Source organism: Tenrec ecaudatus, chromosome 8 (genome assembly GCF_050624435.1).
Source record: "Tenrec ecaudatus isolate mTenEca1 chromosome 8, mTenEca1.hap1, whole genome shotgun sequence".
NCBI lineage: Eukaryota > Metazoa > Chordata > Mammalia > Afrosoricida > Tenrecidae > Tenrec > Tenrec ecaudatus.
This window is the reverse complement of record NC_134537.1, coordinates 87,091,594-87,102,758: the sequence shown is the minus strand read 5'-3', so window position 1 is coordinate 87,102,758 and position 11,165 is coordinate 87,091,594. Positions and strand designations below refer to the sequence as shown.

The window sequence follows — 11,165 nt, the reverse complement described above, 5'->3', positions numbered from 1 at the left end:
GTGGTTAGTACTTCCTAATGAAATCTGCTCTAAGCAGCTAATCAATTGAAAGGATGTTTTTTAGGAGTGTGGCCTGCTTCCAATATAAGTGGGTAATGTGGAAATGCTTGCTTGGTTTTATACATATAAAACCTATTGATATTTACCCTCCTAATCACAGTAACATTTTATCTCCAAGGCAATGAGTTTCTTTCAAAAAGAGCTTCATAGAAGCAATTACATTATGTATTTGTGGAAATGTAAACAGAAGACCACTTCTCTTTGCAGTAAGTAGTTTATGGTTCTTTGGGACCAAAATATAACTTGTTCAAATTGCTTTTTTTCCCCAAATTGCCTTTACCATGTTCCTGTTTTATATTTTTTGCCACACCCCATGATATTTGGAAGAGAAATTAGAGCTTTCATGATATTATTTTTAAAACGAGAAAGAACCACTTATATGGAGGCTTTAACAGGATATTGTTGATTTCCTCTCTTGAGATGGGCTGTGTGTAAATATATACAGTGTATTTCTTTTATACACAAAACAAAACAAAATAAAATCAATTCACATTCCTCATCCTTCAAACTTAACAGTAGTCTGAAGGGCTTAATTGAAAAAAATATGAGGAAAAATAAAACTGAATCTTGGAATCTTGAAGGAAAACAAATCCATCTTAAAAAGGTATTGTACGTTATTTACTTTGTCATAGGCATTCAGTGATATTTTCAGGTAGCACAACCTTAAAATACATGAGTGCTGTAACTTTAGTGTTCAGTAACTAATCTGCTGGCGGAGACTGGGTTCTGTAGTGTGTGTCTTTCCACAAAATGTTCCACGGCACCTTTCCAGCAACCCCTTATTATTTCTGACTCATGGAAATGTTATGGATGTCATAGTAGAAACTATGATTCGTAGTATTTTCAAAGGCTTATTTTTTTAAGTAGGTTGTCAGATAACTATCTACTTGTAAAGCAGCAGCTGCGAGCATTAACTGTTCCACCACCTAGGTTCGTCTATGGATATCTCCCCTGATTGTCTAAGTACATGATGTACACGTTACATTGAGAAAGAAGACTACACCACCAGCAGTATGCGTCATGATAAGATATCCCTGTCCCAAATGAGATGGGGTGGAGTATGGACCATTATATCTGTGGATAAACATCTAGAACAAGAACCTCTGAAATAAAAAATAGACACCTTTTAGTAAATAGAGAAAGACTCCATTTCTTTCCATTAGACTAACAAGACCAAAACAAATTGACTACAAAACTAAAACAACAAGACCAACAAGACTAAACAAATTGAGATTGGGATGAGTACAGCTCACTTTAAGATTTCAGGACAACTCTAATGCCTACTGTGTTAGTCTGGGTAGACTAGAGAAACAAATCCACAGAAACTCATATGTATATAAGAAAGGGTTTTATATAAAGTGTAAGTGTACATTAAGAAAGCATCCCAATCTAGTGCTGTCCAACATCAGACCCTATATTTTCCACCAATCTACAAAGCCTTCCTCAATCTCACAAAACACACACAATGACACTGACTACAGGAGGAAAGCTGAATCAGTGAGCGTGTAAATATCTCAGCGCTGGCAGGGGTCTCCAGGATCCAGGGCTGCATCAGGGTAGGTCTATGCAGCTTCTCCTCAGGGACGTCTTGCAGGAAATGAGCCTTGCCAGCTGATGCAGGGAACTGGTTAAGATGGCTGCACCCTGATCTGATCATCAGAAAGCAAGAGACCCGAGAACAAGAAAGGCGAGGATCACCAAACCATTTATCTCTCCACCCTTCAGTTGATCCCACATGTGTTTATCAGCCAGGTTGGCACAATAAACCTGAACTATCTCACCTACTGTTGGTACAAATAAAATCTTGATACTAGTAAGTTGGGTGCAATACAATGAAAATTGCTGAAGATAGTTAAGAATCCTGAAAAATAATGCAGTCAAGATCTCTGGAGTGGAAAAAGACCTGCTGGAAAGTATTTTACTCGGGTCCCTCTAGATTCCAGAGGTCTTGAAGGAGATAAAAAGAAACTCCAAAGACACAAAGAATCTGCCTTCCAATCTCCAACTGATTGGCAAGTATATTTCAGTGCTGTTAATAATTCATTTATTTACTCATAAATGCTAATATTTATTGGACCCTTATTCTGAGCCTTTTAGCACTTAGGCACTGGAATTAAGACAAAATACCTGTGTAATATATGGTTGTTTATGCTTTGTCATGGGATTTTGCAGCCCCTTTTATTAAAAAGACAGAATATTTTTGCGTATCTTTTGATCATGTGACTTGCTTTGGTCAATAGCATTTTAGCAAATGCGAAGCATGTACATGAAATTTGAAAATGTATTTTCACCTTTTGCTTTTATTTTTTGTATTTTGTCATGGGAACTTATAATGGCTTCTCTAATAATGAATTTGATAATGACAATGAATAGGAAGGCAAAAATGATTGATACCTTGGAATTAAGGTATCAGTTGGTAGAGAATATTGCATATAACATTATCTTGTGTGGGGTGCTCTAAAAAAGGAAAAGCGTGAAGTTGGTATATGCATATACAAAAAGAAATGTCTATCAAGAAAATGGATCACGCAATTGTAGCAGTAAGCAAGCTCAAGTCGACAGGTTGCATGTATGGGGGTCAGATGTTAGGCTGGAGCCTTCTCCTGGCTCGCGTAACTTCAGAGTCTGACAATCACAGACTTGGCCCATCTCAAGAAAAGAAACCAATAGCAATATTCTGGTAACCCATCCAGATATGTGATTCTCTCTCGCTCTCGCTCTTTTTTTTTTTTTTTGACAATAACTTATGAAATCCCTCATCTCTCTTCCAAATATTATACAATATGGTAAAAAATACAAAGCAGGGACATGGTCAAAAGCTATTTGAATAATTGCATTCAAGTCCAAGAGAACCCTAGATTATTGCTAAGAGAATGTGTCTTACATTTACATCTCCAAAAATACATTATAAATTTGCTTCTGTTAAGTTCGTTTATAAAAAACCACATTACCTTGAAGATGAAATGTTATGTTACTCTGATTAAGGGGTAAATAATCAATAGGTCTTATAATGTAAAAAAGAAATAATGTTTTCTGCCTTTATTCATGTAAAGGAAATTTTAAAATTAGTAAACACATGGAGAAACAGAAGTTTCCTTGTTTCCAATTATCACTCAAGTTCTCAATTATTTCCAACCCACTTTTGAAAAATGCTCATTTTGGCAGCACATATACTAAAATTGGAACAATACAACGAATATTTGTATGGTGTTTGCACAATGATGACATGCAAATTGTGAAATGACCCAGATTTTTCAAGAGAGGCAAAGAAGGGCACTGCATAATGATTAAAGGGACAATGAAACTATAGGCACTACAGCGAGGTAGCACCGATGAAGAGCACAGCTTTCCCCCAGAGCCTGGATGCTTCCTCCCCCAACTACCATGATCCAAACTCTACCTTGCAGGACTGGATAGGGCAGAGGCTGTACACTGGTGCATATGGGAGCTGGAGGCACAGGGAAACCAGGGTGGACGATACCTTCAGGACCAGGGGTATGAGGGGCGATACTAGGAGAGTAGAGGGTAAGTGGGTTGGAAAGGGGGAACTGATTACAGGGATCTGCATGTGACCTCCTCCCTGGGAGAGGGACAGCAGAGAAGGGGGGGAAGGGTGGGGAGGGAGACTCCAGATAGGGCAAGATATGACAAAATAACAATCTATAAATTATCAAGGGCTCATGAGTGGGGAGGGAGGGGGAAAAAAGAGGACCTGATGCAAAGGGCTTAAGTGGAGAGCAAATGCTTTGAAAATGATTAGGGCAAAGAATGTATGGATGTGCTTTATACAATTGACGTATGTATATATATGGATTGTGATAAGAGTTGTATGAGCCCCTAATAAAATGTAAAAAAAAGAAAAAGAAAAAAGAGACTATAAGGCATAACCATAATAAATATGTACTTAGCCAACAAAAGACCCTCTAAATTAATCAAACATTTCTAGAACTGAAGAGAGAAAGAGGCAAAATAACAAAAATGATAGGGGTCTTCAATACACCACTCTCACTAGATATTAGTGATGCATCTGTGTAAGACCTGAAAAATCCCTTCTTTTGGGGCTTACAAAGTAGGCAAAATATTGGACAATGTAGAAAGCGTCAAAAGAAGGGGGAAAGAATACAGAGTCACTGTACCAAAAAGAACTAGTTAGCTTTCAGCCACTTCAAGAAGTGGCATATGAACATGCAAAATAGCATATAACCAAGAAGCAATGGTTCTGAAGGAAGGTGTCCACGCTGCATTAGCCACAAACAAGGCTCCAGGAATTGATGGAACAGCATTGGAATGTTTCAACAAACTGGTGAGCCACAGGAAGCAGTCACTTGTCCGGCCAGGATATCTGGAAGACAGCTCCTTGGCCAACTCACTGGAGGAGATCCAGATTTGTACCCAATTCCAAAGAAAGTTGACTCAAATTATAGAACCAAATCAATGCTATCACACGAAAGCAAACTTTTGCTGAAGATCATTCAACAACGGTTTTAGCAGTATATTGACAGGAAACTGCCAGAGGTTCAATGCAGATTCAGAAGAGAATGTGGATAAAGGGATATCATTGCTGATGTCAGATGGCTCAAAGATGTTGGTTTATGTTCTGGGTGTACTAAGGTGATCAAAAGACAAGCTGTATCAGGGTGCAGAGAGTTTATGGCTACTGGAGAAGATACAGCAATAAAACAGGATAAAAGAAAGGTGGTGGGACATAATCCTAGAGGAAAAAGAAGAAAATTGAAATGATGAGGGGGAAATGCTATAGAGAATCAAGAGGGAGATTTCCTATGGCCACTGGTTGTGATTTAAAATCCAAAAGAAAGAATTTGAAAGTGAAGTGATGAGGAGACCTCTCAAAGGGGCTATGCAGGAGGAGCAGAAAAGGCAAAAAGTCGTGCAGAGAAATTTAATATGTATATGTCTAGGGGAGAGGCAAGTGACTCAGTTGCTGCTTACACAGAGAATAGAAGAGACAACATTAACAATGTAAGTCATGGTAGAAACATGCGACTTAAGGGTTAAAAATTACATGCAAATACAATTCTAGAAATACAATCCTAAACTAGATATTTTATTTCTCCTGCATATGAAATTTCCAGTGTAATGGATGTTAGATGTGCCACAAGAATTAAGGAGGATATAAAAACTATCTCTCAAAAAGAAAAATAAGTTAAAATAAGAATATCTTCTGCTCGACTCCCAGTGCTCTTTGCATATTATTCCAAGAAGCAGCCTATGGTATTTTCCTTTTGAAACGTGTATGATAAATTAAAATACATTGTCAATCTCATCAAAAAACACATATCTCAAGCTAGAGCATCGTGACAATGGCTATATATCAAAGTAAACTACGTAGAACAGAGAGAATGAACGGTAGAGCCATGGAGAGAGAAAGAGCAAACTGGAGATCAAGCTAAAGGCCAAGCTTGAGGAAGCATGTCTAGCTTGTGCTACATTGCTTTCTGCTTTGGAAGTTAGAAGAAATAGTCGTGGAACACCGGAGCTGTGCCGCTCCCCCCAGCAAAGCCAAAGCAAAGAGAGGAGAAGCCTTTCTACATAACCCTGTTCGCTGGGAGAGTGTACAAATGGATCTATTTTTAAAACCGCTCCGAAAGCGGATACTTGGCAAGAAGTCAAGATTTCCCCATTTCTGAAATTAAATGACACAGCCTCTCCGAGAATGAGAGATTAGGGGACAATCAAAAGCTGCTGCATTATTCCTCCAACTACAAGCCAGATGGGTTTAAAAGTTAAATGTTCCACACATGAGTAAGTCACTGCGCTAAATGAACTACTCGGGGATCTGCAACATGAAATCGGAGCCATTCATGCCATTGGGATGTGCTGCACTGCATAAATCTGGGCATAAATACTTACCGGCTCTTTCAACATTTTGTCTAAGAAACATGTGGTGGCAAAGGCTCCGAACAGCATGTGTTCAAGGCGTATAATGTAATCTCCAGGATGCACAGGCAATGTACAATCCCAAATCACGGGTGAAAATATCATTGAGGTAGAAACTGATAGACTGATAGCAGGGGTATGGAAAAGTAGCTGACTCACAGGTTTCAGATAGCACATATTCTAGAGCTAAAGTCCATTCAGTGGAGATAAGACACATATGAGACCAATGCGGTCCTGAGCGTCTAATTCGGTGATTGATTCTTACCTCTGCACAGCTGCTGTCCCTGTGCCTTCCTCGTGCTTCCTCGACGGCTGCTGTGGGATCTCCTGATTTCCCCAGGGCCCTTTAAGACACACAGAGCAATGGACTTCTCTTTGTGGGTTGTACAGGTGTATTATGAATGAAAATAAAATATCCGGGGCTAAGAGGGACTGCTTAGTATTTCATTCTTAAAACACTCACAAAGAGCCATTTGTTCCTAAGACATAATCTCAGCTCCCTGTCTACATGCTGTGTCCAGAAACCAGTTCTCACTTTATTCCTTCAGGGAAGAAGAGGCCCTTTAACAAAGAGACCAGTCTTGTTTCTCCATCGTTTTCTAAGTACTCTGTTATTTCCTTACTCATTCCAAAGTATTCCCTAGCTCTCCTACTGCTGCTCGGGCTCCCGCCACCACTCCCACTGGAAGTCGCGCCGTTCTCCTTCCCCTGACACAGACAAGCAAGTTCCTACCTCAAAACCAGCAACAGAACACTCTCCCTGGGAGCTAGGGATAAAATAATAAAATAACCTCTTTGTATCTTCTAGTTCCAAAGTCTGCCTCATTTCCTTCCGCACTTGTAAAATAATTGCCATCAGAAATGTGCAATTCCTTCAACAGAAACCCATTACCACTGACAAGGGTGAGACCAGATCACTATGATCTCAGAAGTCAATTGCAAAATGGTAAGACTTGAGAATATGTTTCTAGCTTGGAAGTATTGGCTTTTGTGTTTCACTTATGATCAATTATTTATATTCCATTAGCTATATTTTAGTTATACTTCTCCCTGATGGCATGTGAGCTTGTCTTCATATCATTGATTCATTTAAGAAAGGTTGACCTAGTGTCTATTATGGACAAGGTCCTCGGCGAGAAGCTGAAGGACAGTGGTATAGAGACTTTAGAGAGATGCATCCCTGCCATCAACGCATGCATAATTACAGAGAAGGACAGATGTGCATGTGAAAATATTTTAAATATGAGAAATTACACTATAGTGGGAAGTAAAGAAAACACAAGTTAATGCTAACCTTGTAAAGAAGGGACACCTATTTGTAAGTACCTTACACAAAGGGGCTTCTAAAATCAATCACATCCAGAAAGTACCTATTTCTAACTTTGGGTTTTGACAGATCCAAAAGAAAAGATTTAGATCATCATTTCCTTTCTTATTCTTCTTCTTTTTCCCCCTCAGCACACATAGGAGAAGGTAGCAGAACGAGGTGTGGGAGAGAATCTCTGAAGAGCCTTCTTCGAAAAGCCTGAGACAGCCCCATGTGCCAGTTGATGCCTCTTCTTTAACCAAATTTGACTTCAGTACACAGAGGGCGTACAGTTCAATTACACAGTAGAGTTTGCATAAATGGCAGCTTGAAAATTATCATTTGACTTGCTGTTAGAGTAAATTCCATCTGATCATTATTAAAAGAGGACGAAGAAGGAATTCCCTTGGGAGTCTAAAAAAAATTTTAAAGGCTTTTCTTCCTCTATTCTTCCAGACATTCACTCATTCATAAATTTTAAATAACCCTAAATAAACATATTTGAGGATAATAGGAGACTTCATAATATCCTTCTACTTCAACTATTTCAACATGTATGACAGATGCCCCTTGTTTTACACTCGTCTTAACTCATGTGAGACTTCAACACATCAAAGAATAGGATAAAATGTAGGAATGAGGAAGATCTGCAATTGTAAGACTATTTCCCAACTTCTTCATGGACCTTTATGTACACATGGTAGTATGATTTCACCCACATCTTAAACACCAATAGTGTTTGCCCATTGTTTTGCACACAGGAGCCTGGACTGAAGCAGCTCCATGTGTCTTCGTTTAATTGTTATCTGAATAATAGTGTCCTCAACTAAAAGGTTTCAAAAGACTCCGTAACTTGCATTTATTTTGTTTTATGTGGCACTGGGCACAATTATGGTAGACATTTACTTAACACTTTTCCTTGGTTTATCAAGGAAAGAGTTTTACTATGTTTAGTTTGTGTTTGTTTCTAATAACATTTTAGAATTTTACTTGTATTATCCTCTTAGAGATATGTTTCCCCAATGGAAGTGATTTTTCTTAGTGGCTCACATCATTACTTGTTTATAAATTTGCTAGCTCCATTACCATTGTTTAATATCAACTTGCTTCTCCTTTTCCAAACATTAGTGATTTAAAACTAATACAGCTTCACTTAGGGGAGGGATCATTCAGTCTATCTGTTTCTACCTAAGCCCCAGTCCTTAAACAAAGAATGCTTTCACAATGTCCTGATTTGTTTGATGCCCTTTAGATTTATAGATCTCATTTTGTTAAATAGCTCTAGCAATAAGCCAACTAATTGATTCTACCAAGGTGAGAAACATTATATGAAAACTTTCTCTGAGGAGCTGTGAGCAGAGGGACTAACATTTAATTTCTTGGAGTCTTAAAGTCTCCACAAAGCCTCCTTGTTTTCTTCCAAATTTATAGAAATACTAAGAGTAAGGGGAAATAATATACATCATTTTAAGTGTCCTAGAATATAGCAGAAACTTCCAAAGTTTCACATCTTCAAACAAAGATCTCAAGATTTCTATTAGTCCCCATAATATCCCAACTAGAATACAGGGGCTACGTGGTGTGTTAGGAAGCAGAGTGTGTACTATTTCAGCCACCTTTCCACGGCCACAGAAACAACGGTCCAGGCAGGGATGCCATTGGGAAGTAAAACAGCATAAGAAAGTGTCCTCAAGTAAACTTTTGATGAAAGCTTCGGAAGGATACCTGACATAGGACACATGGAATGATTGCTGGGATCCCTACGGCTTCTCTTTTCAACACGGTATTGAGCTCCATCTTCCAAAAATGACTGAAGCATGAGTTGTAGATATTTTCTATTGATATGACAACTTTGTCTGCTTTGGAAACTAAAAAAAAATGGTCTCAGGGAACTAAATGTAAGATAGAATTAAAAACATTTGAATATACTGTATGGTCCTAACTCTGGCAATCAGTATAGGGAATGGCTGTGCTTCAGTTTGCCCCCATAAAAAACAGATGCTATGTTAATACTACAACCTCTATGCAAAGATGCTATGAAGATTCATCAGAGCAGGGACTCTCGTGACCACTTCTGACCCTCAGCAGCAGCCCACTGTGCTCCTGATGCTGAGCACTGACACACCTGAGTTCCCCCCTCAGATCCCCCCCACACACACACTACAGGTTAACTCTGCCACTGCAGCAACCACGTGTGCTGCTGGCACTGGATTCACAGGCTTCTCTGTCCCTGTCCCCATGCTCCACTCCGGTGCACCCCACATCCAACCCAGCACCCACTCCTGTCAAGCCTAAAATAGCTGAAAATCTCTTGAGTGAAGGAAAGATCCCAACCAAACAACACTGTAAAAGGGCAAGTATGCTGTTGTCATTGTCACTGGCATTGTTGTTGTGAGGTGCCATCAAGTCTGCTCCCGCCCACAGCAACCCTGTGCACAACAGAATGAGACACTGCATGGTCCTGCGCCATCTTCACAACTGTTCCTGTGCAGAGCCCAGTGGTGCAGCTGCTGTGCCAATCCATCTCATTGAGAGCATTCCCCTTTAGTCTGCCCCTCCACTTTTCCCTCTCCAGGGACTGATCTCCCCTAAAAATATGAGTAAAGTATATAAGATGTCGTCTTGCCATCCTTGCCTCTAAGGATCCGCCTGGCCATACTTCTTCCAAGATAGATATGTTTGTCCTTTTGGTAGTCCATGACACTTGCACTATTCTTTACCACCACAATTCAAATGCAAACACGCACAATATACCGATGGTTCTCAACCTGTGGGTCACGACCCCTTTGGGGGTCAAACAACCCTTTTGCAGGGGTCAGGCTATACATAACAGTGGCAACATGACAGCTATGAAGTAGCCACAAAAATAATTTTATGGTTCGGGGGTCACCACAACATGAGGACCTGTATTAAAGGATCACAGCATTAGGAAGGTTGAGAACCACTGTATATACTGCGTGGGTGGGTATCAACTGGACCAACAGGTAAATGGAAAAAGGTTGAAATTGTTAAGGATTTTGCTTTGCTTGGATCCACAATCAATGCCAATGGACACAACAGCCAACAGAGCAAAAGAGATGCTGCACTGGGTGAATCTGCTGCACAAGACCTCTTGAAGCTAGTTAAAAGTAAGGACATTACTTTGAGAAATAAGACGCACCCGATGCAAGCCATGATATTTCCCTTTGCCACATCTGCATGTGAAAGTTAGACATCAATTAAGGAAGAATGAAAACGAATCAATGCATTTGAATTAGGATGCTGGCGAAAAATATGGAAAGTGCCTTGGACTGCTAAAAGGCCACACTGAGCTGTCTTGGGAAAAGTACAACCAGAGCGCTCCTTAGAGGGGAGGATGCACGGTTTCATCACAATGTGCACAGGGTTGCTATGGGTCAGAACAGCAGCAGCAATAAAAGGCAAGGATGGCTCTAAGAGCGATCTGGGAACATACAGAACCATAGCTACATGAGGTGAGTTTTTGCTCTCCCTTGATCATCATCCTAATATTCCTAATATAAGAACAATGACTTTTTGTGACATGGCCCTGCCCAATCAGCACCCACATTGGGGGAGGGGCATCACTTAAGACATGACTGCCATAGCTAAATGTAATGAAGAAATCTTATAGTACCTGGCTATCAGGAAAAGTAGCATTTGGGGTCTTTTTTTTTTTTCTCTTTTCTTCTTTTACATTTTATTAGGGACTCATACAACTCTTACCACAATCCATACATATACATACATCAATTGTATAAAGCACATCCATACATTCTCTGCCCCAATCATTCTCAAGGCATTTGCTCTCCACTTAAGCCCCTTGCATCAGGTCCTCTTTTTTTTTTTCCCCTCCCTCCCCATTCCCCCCTCCCTCATATGCCCTTGGTAATTTATACATCGT

The 11,165-nt window shown here is 39.8% G+C and overlaps 1 non-coding gene across 1 annotated transcript; it reads left to right on the top strand.

Annotated features, from left to right (window-relative positions):
- The first annotated feature begins 3,209 nt into the window (after positions 1–3,209).
- Positions 3,210–3,315, top strand: LOC142455741 (U6 spliceosomal RNA). The gene has a single exon (XR_012785882.1). It is a non-coding gene; the product is annotated as a U6 spliceosomal RNA (small nuclear RNA).
- Positions 3,316–11,165: the final 7,850 nt, after the last annotated feature.